The following is a 24,614-nucleotide window of genomic DNA, read 5'->3' on the forward strand; positions in this document are numbered from 1 at the left end:
GCCTCACTAAAATGGTAAACAGTAAAGATGACCAACTTGGGACATTTTTGAAAGAGAAAGAAGGTGTTGTTAATAATCACGCTGGATAGCCCTTTAAACCAGGATGTCCCCATGCAGACTGGAAATACAACCATGGCCATCCTTCTTAAGCATTCTACTTCACATGCTGTTTAATTTCCAACCATTCTACCTCAGTCTGGGATGGATGAGGGAGAATTTATATCCTTTGCCAAGGACATGGCTGCTGCACGAAAAGCCTGACTTGGAAAGAGAGTGGAATGGGGGTGCAGGGGAGGGAGGGATCCTAAAGCCTCTCACCAGTGCCCTCCTGTGGACAGTCACTTCTGCCCAGCTTACTCTACCTCGGATGTCCCGCAGGTGCCTCCAATCAAGGGTCTCCTTTTCCCACAAACTCTTCTTTAAAACACCTCCGTCTTGCTTATGAAGTTATACCGAAGTACATGTTTCCATTAATTGCCCCACATTTTATCCGGCAGAAAATATGTTACTTTATCATCTAAAACTCATTCAAATGTGCTCTCAAGTTTTCATAACCACTTCCACCGATTCTGTCCAGACCCTTATCATACCTCGCCTTCACTGTTACAATAGGCTTTATCTGGCTTCTCTGCTTCTGGTCCCCACCCTTTCGTCTACCCTGACTTCTCTGTCTCCTCCACTTACCCTAGAGCTTTGAGCTTATGACTCCCCGCCATGTTCTCTGTGGTACTTGCACAGGATGGAGTAACAGGTGCATCATAACAGAATGTGTGCTGCACAAGCAAGCACTACCTTGGACACTTAAGCTCTTCGGGAGTCATGCTGTGAATTGCATGTTGTGTGGTACAGAGTACAGACTCAGTAACTCACTCCTGAACAGCAGGCTGAGTGTTGTTGCATTTTCATAAGCATTTACCATATGCTCAGATACATGTACATGCTTTGGAGTTCCGCTGTTTGGGGAAAAAAACCAAACAAACATGCTTTAGGAGTCACTTCCTCGCCTCTCAAGATTTGTCATGCTGAAAATCTTCTGGGTGTCTTTATTCTTCACCACTCTCAATTTATGCACATGGGGATTATCATATCTGACTGACTTGCTAGGACAGCCCTGATTTCAGAAAGCACACTGGATACTATAAACCACTGCTGCCATGGGAGATCTTTCATGTCGATCTAGTTCAATGCATCACAAACTCATTTATGAGATAACACTCCTGGAAATCAAGATTTCTTTATAGAACTCTGTGATGTAATGATTTCATGATACATTTAAATTCATCATCATATAAAAGAAGAAAGTGTTTACTATCAGAAAATGTGACTATGATACATGAATGCAATATGAAAGTCATATTATTATTTTTTTAAAGATTTTATTTATTTATTTGACAGAGACACAGTGAGAGAGGGAACACAAGCAGGCGGAGTGGGAGAGGGAGAAGCAGGCTTCCTGCTGAGCAGGGAACCCAATACAGGGCTGGATCCCAGGACCCTGGGATCATGACCTGCGCCAAAGGCAGACACTTAACGACTGAGCCACCCAGGCACCCCCAAAGTCGTACTATCATAATGGGATCTAGGGACAAGTTATTGGGGGGCAGATTTTACTATACTATTTTGGCTTCTGTGGTTGTTGATGTCTGCTTACTTACTCTATATGCATTCAGTTTGCCTTTGTTGATACTTAACAGGAGCTAACTTATTAGAAAGAACTTACAGGAGAAGATTCTTTAATCGAGAAGATTCTAAAAATTAACTTAGCTCTCTCTGTACATTTTGAAAATATTTATATGGCCAAATTCCTTTCTACTATATTCCCCAGGAATAATATATACAGTTTGTTTGGACCAAAACCTATATTTTAAAAGATGAGGAAATTTTTTAAAGTAAGATTTATTTCATGATTATCATACATTAAGGAACCCAGAATTGAATACTATGACATACTTAGAGCAAAATTTTGTTCTGACAAAGGCGATACATGAGTTTGACTTTTCCTCATCTAAGGGGCGTATCTGGAATCTTAATGCTTAGTTCTGGTCTAGTTTACATCACCAGTGTTTGACATCCTCAGTGGATTTATCATATATTTTAAGTGCTGGCCTTCTCTACCAAATTTCTATGTGTATGTTATAACACTGTATATTAACTGTACTGGAATTAAAATTAAAAAAAAAACTACAGCCTTTATTTAAGGAGTCTGAAAATCCCTTTATTTGGAAGTTAGGTCAACATGGCTATTGTGTTTTCTTCCAGCACCCCCTTCCTATGTGCTGTTCAAATCGCACAGCTCAGAAAATCATCAAACATCAGAGAACGCTTGCTGCACACACTGTGTCCGCTGTTGCCCTTTGACGGTTTTGTATGTGTTCATGCTGTTTCAAGTTCAGTGTTCTCATCTCACGTTGGATGACTGTCTTACAGCAAGTAACTGTGTAAACAGGGGGGAGAGAAATGACAATATTTCTTTTTTTTTTTTAAAGATTTTATTTTTTTATTTATTCATTTGAGAGAGGGGGAATGAGAGAGAGAGCGAGCACACGAGTGGGGGAGGGTCAGAGGGAGAAGCAGACTCCCTGACGAGCAGGGAGCCCGATGCAGGACTCGATCCCGGGACTCCAGGATCATGACCTGAGCCGAAGGCAGTCGCTTAACCAACTGAGCCACCTAGGTGCCTGAGAAATGACAATATTTCTAATCTAACTACGTGGTGGTTTTATTGTGTTTTCTCTTCCAGTTTAAGGATATTCGATGAACAGAAAATAAACATTCCTGAGGGTTCTTTTCCCCTGAAAAGGAAGGAGATAGATCCTAGATTTTCTGTGTATGACGGAGATCCTGGGTTTTCAAAACAACATTCACTAAAAAGAAGTTGGTGAACAGTGACAGGCACAGGTTTGGAAGATTCAGACCTGACCTCACATCTTGGCTCTGACCTGTGTAAGCTGCATGGCTCTGCTCAAATGATTTGAACTGTATGAACTGCGGTGGGTGACACTCTTAGTAATGTCTATTTCATCAGTGTGTAAGATTCAAAAATGTTCCATAAACCATCAAGCACAATGCAAACATTAGTTATTATTGTTACGACTTTTTTATTACCTCTATAGGGAAAAGAGTGCTGGAAGTTATAACTAAGAATTCTAGTTACTTTACAATCCCATAAACAATATCAGGAAAAGCCTTAAATGCTAAGAATAAGTACTGTACATATTCAGGAGTATATATATATATATATATATATATATATATATATATATATATATTTCAGAGCCAATAATATGGTCCCTAAAATTGGCCACAGTTGTAAACACACGATTATTAGTATTATAAACACATGTACAGGAATTGTATGGAATAAAATCTTCCCAGCTACATAATATCTGGAGAGTATTGTGTTAAACCACACACAGGAAATAACATTAAAAAGAACAGGAAATGCAGTTGCTAATGAGTTCAGCTAAGGGTAAGCTTTCCCTCCAACACAGGGGCGTTGATTAAACACTAGGGAGCCTGGGGTCTTCTTAGGTCTATAACCCTGGGAACTAGTTTACCCTCTACAGGCCCCCTCAATTCAGGAGAAAGTTAACTACAATAGACCAGATTCTAGGTCCATATTTGGGAATATTTTCAGATCCATCTATTCTCCCTTCATCTTGCCCAGTGCAGATAAAGTGTATCCCTGACACCCCCAAGGGCCCGGTTAACTGGCTCTGGGCCCCCCTTGTTGAGTGTAGCCCTGGCTGCAGTGACAACTGACCCTTCATGGATGGTAAGGCCCAACAATTCCTCAAGGCAGGATGGGCACATGAAGTGGGACAATTCTTTGCCACATGGAGAGTTCTGTTCACTGTGAGTCCTTTGACTTCACTTTCTCCCACTATCAAATTCTAGTAAGGTCTCATGATAAATTGAAAAAAGTCTTCACGTGTTTTCAAATGCTTCCTACAGAGGAATTACTACCATCTTGAGAACCTCTGGGCTGTGAGCCTATTGTTGCTGAGGATGGATTCTTAAGAGGAATCGGAGATCCTCTTTCTCTTCTCTGAACTAACTACACCCTTAGACCTAGAAGAAAAATAGGGTCTCAGTGGTCAAAGATGAAGGGCTATGTAGTGGACACCTGGCATTTTATTAGTTGCTCAGAATCTAAGTACTTTACTTAATGTTTACATGACCCCTGCCTGTCAGTACAGGTTAATAAGGGTCCAGATTCAACTTTCCAAGCTCCCAGGGAAATGAGGATGAAGGTCTGCAAATTCCCTCAACAGACCAGAAGTGTGTATCTAGGGTCAGTGATCAGAGTGAAAAATTCTATTTCCTGATGGGCAGCAAGCTGAGCAAGAATATCAAATTGCCAGGAGTAGTGCACAACCCAGTGGGGGTCCTGCATGCAAAACTGCCAGCAGGTGCTACTGCCCTCAGGTTCTCCTTAGACTGGTTCTCTGGTTCTCTTTGCCCTGTGGCTCTGGCTAATAACCCTGACCCCCCTCCCACCATTTTCAGAGTCTGGTTCTCCAGTCTTCCTGGAAATCTATGAATCATCCTCATTTTCCCACTTAAAATAGTTCTAGTTGACTTGTGGACTGCATGTTTGTGTTTCCCCAAAATTCATATGTTGAAACTCTACCCCCCCAAAGGGATGATATTAGGATGTGGGGCCTTTGAGAGGCAATTAGGTCATGAGAGTAGAGTCCTCATCACGGGATTAGCGTCCTTATAAGAAGACACCAGAGTGCTTGCTTCCTCCCTCCCTGCTCCTGGCCATGTGAAGGTATATTAGAAGACCACCAACTGCAGAATGGGAAGAGAACCCTCACTGGCTCACTGGGTACTAGATCTGCCCATGCCTTGATCTTGGACTTTCCAGCCTCCAGAACTGCGAGAAAGAAATGTTTGTTATTTAAGCCCCCCAGTATATGGTATTCCACTAAGGCAGCCTGAACTGACTAAAATAGTTTGTATTGTTTCAGTCTAAAGCCTGCAGTGGTGTAGATGTCTGGACATGAGTAAACCACTGAAGGGGATTCAGCACAGTGCCTCGTACCTTCTAATCATTCCGTAAACATTGGCTGTGAACCAGTATGTGCCAGGGACTGTGCTGGGTGCTGTGGATGCAAAAATGATCCAGACCCAGCTCATAACTTGCTGCTCACCATCTCCAGGTGGCAAGGGGGCAGATAAGCAAATATTTATATTCATGTGCTAGTGTTGAACCAGAGGTAAGGGCCAAAATTGTTATAAGTTGTGAACCCTAATTTTTTGTTGGCTATATGTATTACAAATCCAGTTTATGACAAATTCTTTTCACTTTTTTATGATGTCTTTGTTATAGAGTTCATTATATTATAATTTGTGCTTCTGTATCATGTGTAAAATATTCTCTTTCTGAGATCCAGGATATTAAAATTCTTACCTATAAATATTTTTTTCCTCACAGTTTCACATTTTATATTAGTTTTTTAAATTAATTAATTCAGCAAATGTTTTCCTGAATCTGTTGAAGTGATTCTATGATGCATCTCCTTTAATGAATTAATGAAGTGAATTACTTTAAAATATTTGCTAATATTAAACCATACCAGCATTCCTGGAAAACACTCAAATCACTCTTTTTTTTTTTTTTTAAAGATTTTATTTATTTATTTGAGACAGAGAGAATGACAGAGACAGAGAGCACATGAGAGGGGGCAGGGTCAGAGGGAGAAGCAGGCTCCCTGCCGAGCAGGGAGCCCGATACGGGACTCGATCCCGGGACTCCAGGATCATGACCTGAGCCGAAGGCAGTCGCTTAACCAACTGAGCCACCCAGGCACCCTCAAATCACTCTTGATTTTATTCATAAATTGTTGGAATCAGTTTGCTAATATTTTGTTTAAAATTTTTATATCTACATTCATAAGTGAAATTGCCACATAATTTTTATTTATCATTTGTCCATGCCTGATTGATACCAAGATTATCTTAGCCTTATAAAATAAATTAGGGGGTTTACCTGTGCGCCAGTTCTCTGGAACAGTTTGTGTAAGCTTGGACTCCACTCTTGACTTTTTCTGAAACTTGCCTGTGAAATCTGAGCAAGGGGAATTTGTGTGTGTGTGTGTGTGTGTGTGTGCATGTGGCTAAATGTAGCCATTTCTTTCCTGAAAATCACTGTATCCTTTCTGTAATAGTTACATATTTTAAAATTTAAAAATGCATTAATTAGACCATTCATTATTCTACCCCCCCCACACACACTAGCTCTATTCATTCTAATTATTCTCTTGAAAGTCCTTCCTATTTGTGTCCCTTTCAGATGTTATCTATTTTATATTACTATCTGTTCTGATTCTGTCCCAATTTGCTTTCCTAAAGGAATTTCTAGGACCCTGGGAATGGAACATACCAGAGTTCAGAAAATTATCCTTCACAGGGCACCAAATTCTCCCGTCTTATCAAAACATTGACTATCTAATTCTTGAGTCCCTTGGGGGAATGCATGGTCCCTCCTACAAAATCACTTGTAAGCACTTAAAGAACACTCACTATGTACCAGGCTGAGAGCCAGGAGTCAGGATGAGTAAAACAAGATCCACACCCTTGGCCTTCCCCAACGAGGTTTCAGAGTCTTTTAGGAGATGGACAAGCAACTTTATTTTATTTATTTATTTATTTATTTATTTAATTTATTTATTATGTTATGTTAGTCACCATACAGTACATCATTAGTTTTTCATGTAGTGTTCCATGATTCATTGTTTGCATATAACACCCAGTGCTCCATGCAATACATGCCCTCCTTAATACCTATCACCAGGTTAACCCATCCCCCCATTCCCCTCCCCTCTGAAACCCTCATTTTGTTTCTCAGAGTCCATAGTCTCTCATGGTTAATCTCCCCCTCTGATTTCCCCCCTTTATTTTTCTTTTCCTTCTCCTAATGTCCTCCATGCTATTCCTTATGTTCCACAAATAAGTGAAACCATATGATAATTGACTTTCTCTGTTTGACTTATTTCACTTAGCATAATCTCCTCCAGTCCCATCCATGTTGATGTAAGAGTTGGGTATTCATCCTTTCTGATGGCTGAGTAATATTCCATTGTATATATGGACCACATCTTCTTTACCCATTCATCTGTTGAAGGGCATCTCAGCTCTTTCCATAGTTTGGCTATTGCAGACATTGCTGCTATGAACATTGGGGTGCATATGGCCCTTCTTTTCACTACATCTGTGTCTTTGGGGTAAATACCCAGGAATGCAATTGCTGTGTCATAAGATAGCTCTGTTTTTAATTTTTTGAGGCACCTCCACACTGTTTTCCAAATGGCTGTACCAACTTGCATTCCCACCAACAGTGTAAGAGGGTTTCCCTTTCTCCACAACCTCTCCAACATTAGTTGTTTCCTTCCCTGTCCATTTTTGCCATTCTAACTGGTGTAAGGTGGTATCTCAATGTGGTTTGGATTTGGATTTCCCTGATGGCTAATGATGATGAACGTTTTTTCATGTGTCTGTTAGCCATTTGTATGTCTTCTTTGGAGAAGTGTCTGTTCGTGTCTTCTGTCCATTTTTTGACTTATTTGTTTTTTGGGTGTTGAGTTTGAGAAGTTCTTTATAGATCTTGGATACCAGCCCTTTATCTGTAGTGTCATTAGCAAATATCTTCTCCCATTCCATGGGTTGCCTCTTTGTTTTGTTGACTGTTTCCTTTGCCGTGCAGAAGTTTTTATCTTGATTAAGTCCCAAAAGTTCATTGTCACTTTTGTTTCCCTTGCCTTTGGAGATGTGTCTTGAAAGAAGCTGCTGTGGCCTATGTCAAAAAGGTTACTGCCTATGTTCTCCTCTAGGACTTTGATGGATTCCTGTCTCACATGGAGGTCTTTCATCCATTTAGAGTTTATCTTTGTGTATGATGTAAGTGAATGGTCGAGTTTCATTCTTCTGTATATAGCTGTCCAATTTTCCCAGCACCATTTATTGAAGTGACTGTCTTTTATTCATTGGATATTTTTCCTGCTTTGTTGAAGATTAGTTGACCATAGAGTTGAGGGTCTATATCTGGGCTCTCTCTTCTGTTCCATTGATCTATGTGTCTGTTTTTGTGCCAGTACCATGCTGTCTTGGTGATCATGGCTTTGTAATAGAGCTTGAAATCAGGCAACGTGATGCCCCCAGCTTTGTTTCTCTTTTTCAACATTTCCTTGGCGATTCAGAGCCTTTTCTGGTTCCATACAAATTTTAGGATTGTTTGTTCCAGCACTTTGAAAAATGCCATTGGTATTTTGATCAGGATGATGTTGAAAGTATAGGCAATCAATTTTAAAGCAAACAATTAGAGCAATGAATAAATGTGGAGGTAAGAACCAAGAAACCTGGAGGAGGTGATGTTTGAATGCCCAGGGATGAGAAGTTGTCACTGTGGAGTCAACTTATTCCTTTAGATCTTGGATAAACAACTCTTTGCCCAGGAACATCCCATTTTTAGTTCTGAAAGTCTTAAAACCAGAGAAACTCCTCAATCCCTGTCAGACTGGGTTAACTGGTCACCCTATCTAGACTCTCAAGAGCCTAGCACTATACCTGGACAGTGAGAATCCAAAAGGGTATATTTGATTAGTTGACATAAGATCTGAATAACCACAAGCAGTAGGTTTTCATCAGGCATAGGATGTAGAGATGGCAGTGTAGTCAGGAGGAACAGTGGATACAGAGGCAGGAAAGAACAGGGTGGTGGTTTGGAATTACAAGTCATTCCGTGTGACAGAAGGTCCAGTGCATACAAGGAAAGGGTGGGAGATGAGATTGCTGGAATAGGCAAAGGTCCAAGAGCAAGTTTTGTTGAGGAGAATCAGTTTAATTTTATTTTTGGTCACACTGAGATAATGGCATTAAGAGAGTTGACTCTGAACTAACATGAGCATGAGAGTGTAGAATCCAAACTACTTCAGACCCTTGTAAATACAGATTTTTCACTACTCTTTGGCAGGATTATCCACATCTTTATGATCAGGACCCAGTGCTGTGCAGAAGAGAAAGCCTCAAACTCCTGCATTTTCATCGGAGTGGGTTACACATTCACTGTGTGACCTCAGGAAAATATCTAAAATTCTCCCAGTCTTGGTATCTTCCTCCCTAAAACAGAAACAGTGATACTAATCCTATTACTTTTGTAGGGAACCAGGGGAAATATGTTTGTGGGCGGGCTCTAGAAAATGTCAGGCAACTAACAGATCTAGGTTTGGAATTTGTAGTTGGAATAATTGGATAGCTAATAGTGTAAGAGAAAACTGACTGAAAAGAAAAGAAGCAACTGAACTCATTAGCTATTGAAGTTAGCCCTAAATTGTCTGTGCAACTTCAGCAAGGCTATATAATAGGCCTTGAACTTGAGATAACTTGGCAATAGCATAGCTCAGCACAGTGAAAGTCAACTGTATATAATTTGCATGTGAAATGGATCAGTCTGTGATCTCAGTGCAAAGGAGGGCTATATTTAACCAGACACAGAAGTGAAGCTAACTTATGAAAGAGTTAACAACCATGAGGCTGATGTAGCATTTTTAATTAAATGGCACCTATCAATGTCTTTCTCACTTAATTCCAACAGAGACTGCACATTTCCCTCTGTGGGCTTTAGTCTCCCTGGCTTTCAGCACTGTGAACACTCCATTGGTTCTATTTGCTTTGAGATACCAACATATTGGCCCACTGGGCCTCCAGGTGCCCTTCTCACCTGCATATCTCCAAACTTTGCTGTCACCTACATTGCCCATTTCCAAGCTGTCTGCTCCCAGCACCATAATTGGGGCTGTGATCATGGCTTGTTTGTAGAGGAACTCTGGGTCACCTTGGTTTATCTAACTTACCATTTTATTAGAGTGAAGTTAGAAATGAAACCATGTCCATAGATAAAGGTAGCTGAGAATAGCATGAACTCATGGCCCATAGATTGCATATCAGGTTAGGAATCTTGTGTCCTGGTTTCCAGTCTCAGGTCTGTTGCTAACTATTGGTATGACCTGGCGTGAATCTCTTGAACACTCTGAGCCTGAGCCCCAGTTTTCCATCTGTGAAGTGGAGGAGGGTAATTTTACTTGTTTGATCCATCTGTTGGACTGCAAATAAAGAACAATAAATGCACTTTTGTGAACTATAATTGCGATCAGGGCTATGAGCCTTAAAAAGGAGAATGATAAAGGTGCCAGATTTTGATTCAGAAGTTAAAATTATATTTTCCACTTACAGCCTGGATGATAATAGATGAGATAGTATCAATATCTTGGAGTAGTAAAGGGTTTGGCTCTGGAGCCAAAGTGCCTAGGTTCAAATTCTAAGGCCATGATTTGCCAGGTGTGTGTGGCCCTAGGCAGGTCACTCACATACCCTATGGTTCAATTTCCTCACCTTTTTAATGCTGATGATATTAATTGATTATAATATTAACAAAATAATATGAATAGTTATTAATAGAGTCTATGCTAAGTAGTTGATATGAGGAATAACCAAGTTAAAACCTATAAAGCACTTTGATCAGAGGCTGACACACTGAAATTCCTCAATCCACTAGTCATTATATTAATTTCAGTTACATCTTCTGAAAATGAGTAAGATGTGGCAGCCTAAAATGATAAATTTTAAAATACTTTGTCAACTTCAAAAGGAAGTTCAGATTTATCACCGGTGTGTGTGAATAGATACTGGTGAAGGGCACTTTCGCTCTGCTAGCTGGAATTCCTGGGTCTGGGGTCTCTCTCCCTCACACACACACAGACACATGCACACACACTATACTCAGACACAGACACACACACCTACACACATACACATTCACACATGTGTCCAAACACTCTAGAAAAGTTCTGATTCTCCTCAGTGCAGAAGGTGCTCTCTTTTGTCAATGTTGAACCTAAAAGAATAAAAACCAGGGTCTTCCAGACTATCAACAACTTATTTTGTTTCCAGGAAGTCCCTATCCCCCCCAGATCATTGATTTTCCAGTCACGGGTCATTAGTTTTGAACAAGACCAGACTTTCCTTCTTTCGGACACTTGGTTACCCCAGCTCTAAGAGGAACTAGGGTTACAGTCCATGAGTCACTCCATGAATATTTGTTGACTGACCGAATGAATGATCCTAAAGTAAAAGAAACCATCACTGCCAAGATGTGTTTGTTATGACAAAATGCTTTGGGGTGTACATTTTTTTTAAAAAAAAACTCTGTTATGTAAATATTTACATTCCCTAGGCCAGGCCAGTCGCCATTTACTTTTCTCCTATAGATCACTGAGTCATTTACAAAAGTCAATGCTTGGAATTAAATGTATGTAAAAAACAACACTGGAAAGTTTGTCCATGAATCCAAGTCCTGTCTTCTGGGTACCCCCTGTCTCTCATTCATTCATTGTTTTGTTCATCTGTCATTTATCCATCCATCCATTCATTAACAACCTTTCACTGAGTGCTTCCTCCAAAACAAACATCATGCTGGCGGACAATGGTAGAAAAATGAAAATGATGGGTTTCTGACTTTAAGGAGAACACAGTCAGATGGGAGAGGAGGGAGATATAAAGAAGTGTGGCAAAGACTTTCTGCAGGAGGTGATGTTTGAGCCGCCATGAAGAAGAAGCAGGAGTACATCAGGGTTTCTGGTTAGCTCTGCTTAGCTCTGCTCAACTCTTCTCCATGCATCTGCTCCTTCTGGCACCCAGACTGTGGGAGCATTCCCTCCCTGGACTGAGGGCAGAGAGGCAAGGGGGACTGACCCAATAAATGAAAGATGGTAGCTATAGTGCTTACTCGGACATGGAAAACATCGAGTCCATTCACATTCCATTGACCAAGCATGTCACATGGACAAACCCATGTCAGAAAGACATGGATGTATACTCCTGCCATATGGCAAGTCATGTGACAGCCGATGGGACATACAATCCTATTGTAGGAAGAGAGTAAAGAGTTAAGAATAAAATCTAATCTGCCATCGTCATTTTATAAAAGTGCAGACAATTTACTAGAGCTAGGCACTCTGAATTAAAGGGGATGAGAGGGCGCCTGGGTGGCTCAGTCATTAAGCGTCTGCCTTCGGCTCAGGTCATGATCCCGGGGTCCCGGGATCGAGTCCCGCATCGGGCTCCCTGCTCGGCGGGAGGCCTGCTTCTCCCTCTCCCACTCCCCCTGCTTGTGTTCCTGCTCTCGTTGTCTCTCTCTCTGTCAAATAAGTAGAATCTTTAAAAAAATAAAAAAATAAATAAAAATAAATAAAGGGGATGAGAATGAAGCCTAGCCAGTGGCAACCCTCCTGGTAAAACCAGTTGATGTAGTTGTAAATCTTGGAGTTCTTTAACTTTTTATTTTCTTTCTTCCCCAAAGTTGAATCATTTACTAAATCATATTAACTCTATCTATAACACTAATAATATAGTACTTAGCAAAGCACCTGGTTCATAGTATTCATTATATATTTGATGAATGAATGAACATATGATTGAATACATGAAGGATTGGAATGCCAGCCCTCCCTAGCAAAGTCCATTTTTAGGTTGGCCCATGTAAGAGCACCTAAGCACCTAGGCTTATCAATTACTGTTAGACCTGCTCATAATTGTTGATTCGTCCTCTTCACACTACACTGTACTCACTGTGAGGTCAGGATGTGTCTCCCAAGGGTCAGGCACAGTATCTGATATCTAATAAGAGTCAGTTATATGCTCTGATTCCTAGTTGTCATTATCAGCATGATGTCATGACCACTTTGCATATGATAAGAAAGGCTTTGTTTATGATATAAACACTTTGTATATGATATTCATCTAAGAGGTGCTGATTAACCACAGACTAGCTGTGTTACATACTGAGTAAGTGCCAACACTAGAATTTACCAGGTCAGTCTGTCTCCAAACTCATTCCAGCTATACCATGCCGATTCCTTAAGCTACAAGCTGAGAGAAGATATGTTTAGTATAAGCAACAAAAAATATATAAGGAACTTGTACAAGTTAATAAGAAAAGCACAATAACCCAACAGAAATATGGGCAAACAATTTAAAGAGTTTTGTCATAAAATAGAAAACTCATATGGTGTATAGAACTCAAGGAAATATTCAGTCCCGTTAGTTTAAGACCAAAATACGCTACTATTTATGCTCATTTGATTGGAAAAAATTAAAAAGTGTGACAATACCAAGTGTTGGAAAGTAAAAAAATCACAGGATCTCTAATATATTGCTGATGGATGTCTAAATTGGTTCAATCCCTCAAAATAGTTAGAAATTATATTAAAGTTGTACATTTAAATACCATGCAAAATAGCAATTTTATTTCTTTGTGCAGAACCAAGGGAACCTTTTAAACATGTTCACATGTTGGACGTAAGTCCAACATTATTCACAGCAGCATCTTTGAAATTAGCAAAAACCTGAAAACTACCCAGTGCTCATAGACAGGGTCACAGAAAAATAAACTGTCACATATTTAGTTAATTGTACTTTATCCCTAAAAATAAATGAGGTACAGCAACAAATAGCAATATAAATGAACCATAGCAATATGTCTAAATGAAAAACTAAGCTGCAAAATATTGTGTACAACATAAACAAATTCTTTTTTTAGAAGGTTTAAAATAATTCATTTAAAAATAAGTAATTTCTTGAATGTATAAAACAATAAAATGGGAATGAAAAAGAATGATACCAAAGACTTTGGGATGCTGGTCACTCTGCATGGGGTAAAGTAAGAAAAAGTTTCAAGAAGATTCCTTACAGTTATTGTGAAGGTCTTGCCTTGACTTGTGGATTCATAGATGTTTATAACCTTATTTCAAGGTAATTAATTATTTTTAAAAATTTTAGAAGAGAGTAATCCATGGACCAATGATAAAGTTCATGGCCAAGGATTATAAAAAATACACTTGCACTTGAGGCCCATTAAAAAATAAAAGGAAACAAAAGACCTAAGTGGAATCCAAAGCCCTAAGCTCAGAGTTAAATGGAATATTGATTTTGAAAAGAAACCCTCCAATCTGTCATAGTCCTCTTCAATTAGTTCAAGGGCATTTGTCACAGGAAGATCGTCAAAAGGGGCAAAGGAGGGGCGCCTGGGTGGCTCAGTTGGTTAAGCGACTGCCTTCGGCTCAGGTCATGATCCTGGAGTCCCGGGATCGAGTCCCGCATCGGGCTCCCTGCTCGGCGGGGAGTCTGCTTCTCCCTCTGACCCTCCCCCCTCTCATGTGCTCTCTCTCATTCTCTTTCAAATAAATAAATAAATAAATCTTTAAAAAAAAAAAAAAAAAAAAAAAAAAAAAGGGGCAAAGGAGGGCCCCCGGGATCCAGGGCACACACACTGTGGGTCAGAGACTGGTGAGACAACCAGGAATCAGGATGCCCAGATGACACTAGCAGAGCCAGGCAGCCGCTTAACAACCAGGAGGATGACAGTCCCCGGTACACCCATGGGAAAGGAGAGGTCAGAGGGGCCTCGTGCTGGGTAAACAATCAGGATTTGAAGATTCACAGGAAATAAAGATGCTGAAGAACAGTTAATAAGAGAAGTTGTGCAGTGAACTGGAATAAAGACTAAACTTGAAATGACAACACCGTCTTTAGCTCTGTTCCTGACTACTACTAGTCTTTCACGCAAGTCATTTTCTCTGGCTAAATTCCAGTTCCTTTCTAGGATGTCTTCCTCCTTTACAGAGGCTCACATGAGAAAACATGCAAGGATTTGCTAGTTGGAAATTACAAAATGCTTAATAAAGGTGAGAAGTTATTTTGATTATTTTGCTCATTAAAGATATCGAAGATTGAGGAACCATGAAAAATGCCAGAGGGCCCCTGACTTTTTTAAGTGCCCATCATCTGTCTGCCTCCTCTAGTGGATTATAAATTCTTAGAGGACAGTGATATTAACACATTCTCTGATAGAACTTTTGCACCTACCTCACTAGATGGTCCCTGTATTCCGCGAAGTATTGAATCAATTAATGGAATAATTGCAAACAACTCTAGTGCTGGCCTCTTTAGAACCCAAATGTACAATGACAATGATTTCATAGCTACATCTTTGGCAACCTATCCTCCTCATAGGTGACACTCCAGCCTTTCTGAGAGAAAAAAATCTCATTACATGATTCTGCTTAAAATTCCCTTGAGCTTCCTGAGGTCTAAAAAAAGCTCAAATTCCTTAGCGTGATACTCAACACTGATAACATAGTCTGTCTTCTCCCTACCTTTCCTCTCCTTACCTTCTCTTGTCTGCCACAGAGGTTTACTGATCCTCTGTGTTCTAGAACCTGTGCCATGCACTTTCCAAGCTTTGCAGTATCTCATGCCTGGAATTCTCTTACCATTCTTCAGTCTATCCTTACCAAGCAAACTACAGTTTACCCTAACAGTGGGAGCTCACATATCTGTTCTTCTTGTCTGTTCCAGGCAGAGTCCCACCACACCTCATGACGTGATCTGTTTATGCGTGAGTGTTCTCAGGGCAGAGAACATACTCATCTCTTACCTCCAGCACCCGCCATGGTGCTTAGAAACAGAGGGTGTGCTCAGGATAGGTTTAGTGCAAGAACAGAAGAAAGGCTCTTGATTCTCCTATTGAACACAGGAGATATTCATGGTGGGAAGCCTGGGAAGGCATTTCCCATGGACCTCTACACAGTGATCCCTACTGGGGGGGCGGGGGAGGACTAAAGTACTAATATTTTGAACTTCACAAATTTGTCCAGCCCTCAAGAGCTTATATCCTGTGCCATTTTGACTATAGAATTGAGTTTGATTTTATCAAATAGTAATTTTTCACATGTGTAAAAGTGGAGTTGGGTGATTGATGTAGAATCTTGGAAAATCACTCTAACATGTCAGAAGGAGAAATGGATTAGTGAGAATTATTTATAGTGGTAAAGGTGGCCTTGCATTAACCCAGCCAAATCAAAGCCTTACGTAAAGGGAAGTTACCTCATACCTGACTCCTTCCCTAACTAAATATTATTGCCAATAAGGCCAATGATGTCAAATGGCTCAATTGTGTTGAGTTTTAGGCATTACATCTGCTTCCTTTGATTAATACTTCAGAACATTTTTTAACTTTACTCGTTTACAAAAATGTGACCCTGAGTATAATAAAGTCTTTATATCCCTAGAATTAAAATCCCCAAAGAATATAAACACATCTTTCCCCAATCTTATTTTAAAATTATCCCAAATACATACATTAAAGCCCTTACCTCTAATATGACTACATTAGGAGATAGGCCCTGTAAGGAAGTCCTTAAGCTGAAATGAGGTCATAAGAGCGGGGTCCTAATCCAATAGGACTGTTGTCCCTACAAGAAGAGAAAGAGATGCCTGCACTCTCGCTCTCTCTCTGTGCTCACAGAGCAAAGGTCATGTGAGGACACATGGAGAAGGCAGCTGTCTACAAACAGGAAGAGAGATTTCATGAGAAATCAACTCTGAAGGCACCTTGATCTTTGACTCCTAGCCTCCAGAAATATAAGAAAAAAAATTTCTATTGTTTAAGCCACACAGTCTGTGGTATTCTGTTAAGGCAGCATGAGCTGATTAATGCAATGACATACACAGGCTTAAAGAGACATTGAAATATTTCTTAACATATGCATATCCTCATGTAACCCCTCCCTAATCAGGACAGAGCACATTTGCAACAACCCAGAAAATTCTCAGCTACTACTTCCTAAGAAAATCTGACCTATATCTCCTACCCAGGGGCAACCACTGGGTCTGATTTCCATCACAATAGATTAAGTTGTGCCTATAACAGAATGGGATCTTACAATATGGACTCTTTTTGGTCTGAATTCACCAGCTCAACATAATGTTAAGATTCATCCGTGTTATTTCATGTATCAGTAGTTTGTCATATATAAATGTATATGTGGCATATATAAGATATATATACATTTATTTATTTATATAGTGAAATACCACTCAGAAATGAATACGTGTATATAAATATGTATATACCTGAGTGGAATCTCTCTGTATAAATGTATCACGATTTATTTATCCATTGTTCTTTTAATGGGATATTTTGTTTGCTGGGAGTTTTTATCAAATTATTTTTTGCATTTATTGAGATGATTATGTAGTCTTTTTCTTTTTCTTTGCCAATAACGGTGAAGTATATTCATCTATTTTGTAATGTTAAACCAATCTTGCATGCTTTGGACAAATCTGACTTGATCATGATGCATTATCATTTTTATATATTGTCAGAAATTACTTGTTAGTAATTATTTTGCTTAAGGCTTTTGTGTCCATTCATGAAAGATATCAGTTTTGAGATTTTTTTCATTGTAATGTGTGTCCAGTTGTGATGTCCTAGTTGATGATGCCTCATAAAATGGGTTGGGGAGTGCTTCTTTCTCTATTTTCTGTAATAATTTGAATAGTACTTTAAAGATTTGCTACTGTTCACCAATGAAGTCATTTATGCCTGGAGTTTCCTTTGTGGGAAGTTACTTAAATACAAATTAACTTTCTGTAATAGATATAGGGCTATTCAGATCTTCTATTTCTTCTTGAGGTAGTTCTGGCAAGATGGGCCTTCAATGAATTCTTCTGTTTTATTTAAACAGGGATGTTTATTGGCATAAAGGGTTCCACAATCATCTTTAAGGTCTCTTTTATTATTGGTTGGATTTTTAGTTATGTCCTCTCCTTCATTCCTGATACTGGTGATTTGTGTTTCATCTCGTTTCTTTCTTGATCAGTCTAGCTAATAGGCTATTGACCTTACTACTCCTTTTTCAAATAATCAATTCTGGCTTTCGTTCACTTTTTTATTGTTCTTATTTTTTATGTATTTCTGCCCTTATCTGTATTATTTCCTTCCTTCAACTTAATTTGCATTTAATTTACTCTTTCTTGTCTAGCTTCTTAGTGGTTAAGCTTAGATCATTAATTTTAGACCTATGTTCTTTTATAATAGAATTATTTGAAGGTATAGATTTTCCTTTAACCAATGCTTAGCTTCATCCCACACATTGTGTCTTAATATTATAAATATTCATTGTATAGCATAAATTATTGTGTATTTATTATTTTAAAATTATATTTATCATGTATTATTCTATCTTTAGTATTACTTAATACTAAATAGTACTAAACATTAAAAGGTATTTCTTTGATCCATGGATTATTTTCTTTTAATTTTTTTAAGATTTTATTTATTTATTTGAGAGAGAGTGACAGAGATAGCAAGAGAGAACATGAGCAGAGAGGAGAGGGAGAAGTAGACTCCCCGCTGAGCAGGGAGCAGACACAGGGCTTGATCCCTGGACCCTGGGATGATGACCTGAGCCGAAGGCAGCCACTTAACCAACTGAGCCACCAAGGCACCCTGATCCATGGGTTATTTTAAAGACTTTTCATATAATTACCAAATATTTGACAATTTTTCAGATATTTTAAGTTGTTTTTTTTCATACAATTCTATTATGAACAGACTCTGTACAATGTAATTTCTTAAAAATGTGCTGAGTTGTTTTATGGTACACCATATGAACTAACTAGGTGAATTTTTGTAACAGTTGAAAACACTATGCATTATATGCTTTCAGTTATTCTATAAATATGAATTAGATCAAGTTAGTTAATAATATTTTTCAGTTCTTCTATATCTTTAGTGGTATTTTATCTACTCTAAAATAGACATCCCTCTTTCTGAGGGAGATGTTAAAATCTCAGACTGAAATTGTTAATTTTGTAAAAAATTTCTGACTTTAGTTCTATCAGTTTTTAATCAATAATTTTAAAGCTCTAGTATTAGATGCATTTTAGGCTTTTTATATCTCCCTGAAATACTGACACTTTTATCATCATAAAATCCTCCCCTTTATCTCTGGCAACACTCCTTGTTTTAAAGTCTGTGTTGTCTGATATTACTATAGCCACTCAGTGTTCTTATGATTAATTATTGCAGAGTATATCTTTTCCCATCATTTTACTTTTTACCTATTTGCATCTTTCTATTTAAAGTATGTTTGACTTCACAGCACAATATCAGGTCTACTTTATTTATCTAGTCTGCAGATTTCTGCTTTTTACTGGAATGTTCAATCCATTTACACAAAATGTAAATATTAACACAACTGGATTTAAGTCTTTCATGTTGCTATTTGCTTATTATTTGTCTCATCTGTTTTTGTTTCTTTGTTGTGTTTTGTTTCACTTATGAGCCACAGCCTGTGATCTCTGTTGCCAAGGCCTAAAAATATTTTCATATATTTCATCCAGTTTTTGTCATTGTTGCTTTTACAGACAAAGAATAACTCCAAAATCCATTATCCGTCATAACCAAAATGGAAGTGCTTTCCTATTTGTTTTGAAATTTAATAGTAAATCATCAACATTTCCAATGACAAAGTACCCCATAATCTTTGGGCTCTTATCCCAGGAAGAGATGTGCTTTACATTCTGAGTTATCAGCTGTAGAAGTACATGTGGAAAAGAACACGTGGATTATGGACGGCTCTGGAGGAAGAGGCCCTGAGGGAAACCAGGTCAGAGGTCAGAACAAGCAATGCATCTGGAATCCCAATTCCAGGCAAGCGTTCAACCTCAAATCAACTGTCACGTGGTTTTGAGCTATCTGACTTAGATACCCAGTGCTGGGAACAAGAAATTTAATTGATATTGAGAAAACATCTAATGGCCAATTCAAGGAATCTTTTTATCAGTAGAGCAGGGAGGAGCCTGGTATGGAGGAAAAAGCTGGCTAAGATTAGGGTTCCTGAACTAAATACTTCCAAGGCAGAAATCTTGTTAAGTGTGTTTGGAATTATATTTGTTATCCATTGCTTTGAAACTAATTATACAAAAAAAAAAAAAAAAACCAGCTTATAACAATAAACATTTATTATCCCACTTTGCTTCTGTGGGTCAGGAATCCAGGAGAGGTTTAGCTGGGTGGTTCTGGCTGAGGATCTCTCATGAGATTGCATCAGGCTGTTGTCTACAGTTGCAGTCATCTAGTTTTTGGCACACCTCAAGTCCTCTCTGGCTGTTGGCCAGAGACTTTAGTTCCTCACCCTCTCGACCTCTCTCAAGTCTACTAACAGTTTTCATGGCATGGCAGGTTGTCTCCCACAAAGTGAATCATACACACACACACACACACACGCACACACACAGAGGAAGAGAGAGAGAGAGAGAGAAAGCAATGCCATACTGCTTTTTATGACCTCATCTCCACATCACACAAATCACTTTGGCCTTACCCTATTCATTAGAAGTAAGTCACCAAGTCCAGCCCACACTCAAAGGGACAGGTCTACACAAGGGGGCCCTAGCCAGAGGCCGGGGGGCCTTGGGGATCATCCTCAAGCCTGGCATCCACAGGAGCTGTGGTGTTAGTATTTAGGGTGTCCTCTTTGCTTCTTGGTTGGGGGTCGGGGTGGCTGTAAGAACTGGAACTACAGGAAGTCTCAGTGCTTATGGAGGAGAAAGCTGTAGTTGTGTGTAGGTTTAGCTATTTCAACTACTTTAAGTCAACACTTATTTTCATCATCTTCATACAGGTCATTCCAACTTCTGAGACTATAATCGAAGAGATACACCTTTCATAATTTTATGTAAACCATATATTTTGTTCTTATTAAGAGAGAATATACTTACTGCTTGAAAAAATGGAAAAGAAGTAAAAGCCCTCTTAAATCACCCCACCCTGAGAAACCACTATTAATGTTTTGATGAACATTTCAGACATTTCTATATCCACATAAACACCTAAACTATATATTATATAATTTTACAATATATTGCACCTGCTTCTCAGCAACTGTATTTTTCACTTGATAATATGCTATGAGCAATTTTCCATGTCAATAAATATAGCTCCATACCATCATTTTGAGTGACTGCAGTGTGTCCCACTGTATGGATGCTCTATAATTGACTCTACTAGTTACTTATTATTAGAATATTAAGGCTGTTTCATATTTGTGTTTTTAGAGGAACTGAATGTGCAGCTGTGGGGATGCCCAGCTTAGCACAAACCTATAATACAGGGTATTCATTATCCAGGTTTTATTTCTTTTTCCATGCCTTTTCAATTTTAGTGGAAATGTCCATGTATCACAATTATTTGTGAAAGCTGAAAAATTTTTAAAAAGATTTCAAGATCCCATGGTTTACAAAGAAATGTGTGATTCAGGAGGGCTTTCCCATTTCCTGGGTAAAGCTAACTTTATTAATTTTATGAGAAGACCCACAGCCCACACTCTCTCCATTCATTCCTGATGTGACACAGTGAGGATAGAAAGAAACATTAATCATGGTCATTAGTGAGATTAGCCGCAAAGGGACAGTTTCAGTGTAAAAATACACTAAGCAAGAACCAAGCACCTACGTCATGACCACACTTCCATTCCCCCATGCTCATTGCATTCTTCCCATGAAGGTAAAAGAACATTACCCTTAGATCATGCAATACAGGTGACTATGTAGTTTATAACCCAAATGGAGGACTTTAGGAAGTGAAATAAGATGTTATTAACAATTATCTAGGACAACTGACATAAACCAAAACAGTTCCAGGTCAACTGGGACACATGGTCAGTGCCAACACATCAGTTAAGGAAACTAAGGTACAGATTGTTGAAATGACTTGTTAGCATCAAAAACTAGTAAATTAGCTGGGAATCAAATTAGACTTCTCCTGTGCCAGATCCCCCTTTACTTTGGTGTAAATTTCTAAGTCCCAGAATATCTGTGCAAGTTTGTTTTTTGGTTGGTGTTGCTTCTCATTGGGTGAAATCTCACTAATACAATTTTTTTATTCATTGGAATTAATTGGAGGATATATTTCTATATTGTTAATGTATTTATTCTCACCCAGATTCAACAAATAATTAACTACTTTATATGTCCTGGGTATCTTCATGTGCATCATCCTACTCATGTTCTTACAATTTAGGATACTGCAGAGGGGTAGTTCTTAGGTCCACCACTAGAGAGAGTGCTGGCCAAGATTTTGGGTCATAGCCTGCAAGTTTAAGTGCTTTGTGAAGAAGGAAGAAGAGGGGCCTTTGCTTTCTTCTGTTTCTAAGAGAATGAGATGCCTTTTTATACAACCATAAAACCCTAACCCTTACTTCTGCCTTTAATTTTTGCTAATTGTTTGTTTTGTTTTTTAGTTTTTGTATTCAATTTTAACATCTATCAGAAACTTTTGGTCCTCCATCTGTGGCTCTTCCCCCAGTATCTCCTACTCTCTGGTCCTTGTTTCCTGTAACTTGCATGTTTACCTCTCTCATTTAATTCATCGTATTATGTTATAATTACTTATTAATGTCTCTGGGTGCTCATCCTTATCAGTTACGATCTCGTGAAGGACAAGAACTATCATATTAATTTCACTTTTTCCAGCACGATGTTGGAACTTGGCTAATTTTAGATGAATTAGTGAAAGGATGAATGACTAAATTAACAGAATGAGAGTATATGATATGATCCAATAGGAAATCTAAATTTTAGGATGGCAGTCTTGAGACAAGATGCCTCTGATGGGGATACTAGATGTGGATATTAAAATTTCAAAGAAGGAAGGTGAAGCCAGAGAAAATATAGCAAATAGCTGGCTTCTTAAGCTTATCTCCAACATTCAATCAAAGGAAACAGAAGGGGGCTATCCCATGTTCCTTAAAAAGAAAAATCATCCATGTAAGCCGAATAATCACAAGACACTGTCAGGATCTTGGAGAACCTTGATTCTATCACTCAGGAGAGTTAACACTTCCTATTACATGTTATCTACAACTTTCCATGTATCTGTAATCAGATCAGTGTTTAATTAAAATGTTGACTATAACAGGTTTAAAAACAAGATCCTCAGAGGCATCATTAGGGACCTCTGTCAAGTTTGACATTGATTTATTAATTATGTCTTTATGCTTTATGCAATTACCTATGAATTAAATTATTATACTGTCATTTAACCCACATTTCTATATGTTGGACATGATGGGACCATGAGATTTTTGCCAAATGCAGGTAAAAATATGTATCTATTTCTGAGTCTAACAACTCTGTCAAAAATGTTTAGTTTGCATGGACTCATTTTCCATGAACCAATGCTGTTTTTTTTTTTTTTTTAATTGATTCTTGCCTTTTACCTAGGAACTAATTCATTTGGTCACTCAACAAACTCTTTTTTTTTTTTTTCTGATGAATTCTCTGTGATAAACATTATGCTAAATACTGTGCCAAGTCTTAATATTTTGTGTCCACCCTTGCTCTTCTTTTTTATAAATTAAACAGTATTTACCTGACTCCAGACTTCAAGGATCTATTTGTTTCCCCAGAATTCCAAGCTAATCACTGATAATGTTTCTCTGGTATCAAATTCAAGACTTTTTTTTTTTTTTTTTGGTCAGTATCAGATATATAATTTTTCTGGCACAGTCTAGACCCCTGAACTCATGATCATCTAAAGCAAGTCTCTGTTTTTAATTCCTTCCTGATGAGTTTCCTTTACTTGGGACCTTGTTTTTCCCATGCTTTCTCCATGGAGGATCATCCTCTGGTTTTTTGAGCCCTTCTATGACCTACCTAGATTCCTTCTATCATATGTCCTCGGTTCTATGTTCGAAGTTGTTTCTTTTACTCTATAACCCATGCTCAATGTTTGGTATTCTTGGAAATGAAAAAAGGGAAGAAAACCTTCACCCTTTTGGTATTGTCATGTTTCTATCTTCCTCATTGTCAGTGACATTGTACTGCTCTCTATGATTTTCTATGGAAAAAGTCACCTTTGTTAATGTCATGTGGACACAGTATTTCGTTTTTGTTTTTGTTTTTTAAGATTTTATTTCTTTATTTGAGAGAAAGAGCACGAGTTGGGAGGAGGAGCAGAGGGAGAGGGAGAAGCAGACTCCACGGTGAGCAAGGAGCCCGACATGGGACTCAAACCCAAGACCCTGGGATCATGACCTGAGCCAAAGGCAGACACTTAACCGACTGAGCCACCCATGAGCCCCTGGACACAAGCCACAGATGTTGTTTCTGTATCTCAAATCTTAGGTCTTAATCCCAGTTATGGTTGTCTTAGCTACCTGTGGCAACTTGTTATTTCAGATCTATTGTGGCTTACACTGGTGGCCCTGTTGGGGTAGAAGATTATAGCATCACAAAAAATGTTTAAGGATGAGATTATCTGTATGAATCTTCAAAATCATTGGATCATTCAATCTTGCATAAGTCCAAATAATGACCAGAAATCATATGTATTCTTATCATACCAAATCCCATGATTAGAAGTTCTTTCTATATGATTTTTGCCAATATTCCTTAGTAAAATTATCTGTTTTGCTCCCAAATTCTGCCTTCGGTTACATGACAATGGCTTATTTAAAAAAAATAATTTGCAAAATTACTATGCAAAAATGCTTGGAGCCAAATGCTCTGCAGTGAATATTGATTGAGTGCCTACATTGTAAAACACTGTGTCTTTTCCAGAAAACTTTCTATAAAAAAATAGAAATAAAAACAACAACAATTAAGATACAAAACAGAGCCAAGAATGAGGACATAGCTCGAAGCCCTAAGGTTATTTTCTTTTATGTTATTTTCTCCTTTCCTTTAATTTTTCTTTTCATATTCCC

The sequence above is a fragment of the Neomonachus schauinslandi genome, chromosome 2 (assembly GCF_002201575.2).
Source record: "Neomonachus schauinslandi chromosome 2, ASM220157v2, whole genome shotgun sequence".
NCBI classification, from domain to species: domain Eukaryota; kingdom Metazoa; phylum Chordata; class Mammalia; order Carnivora; family Phocidae; genus Neomonachus; species Neomonachus schauinslandi.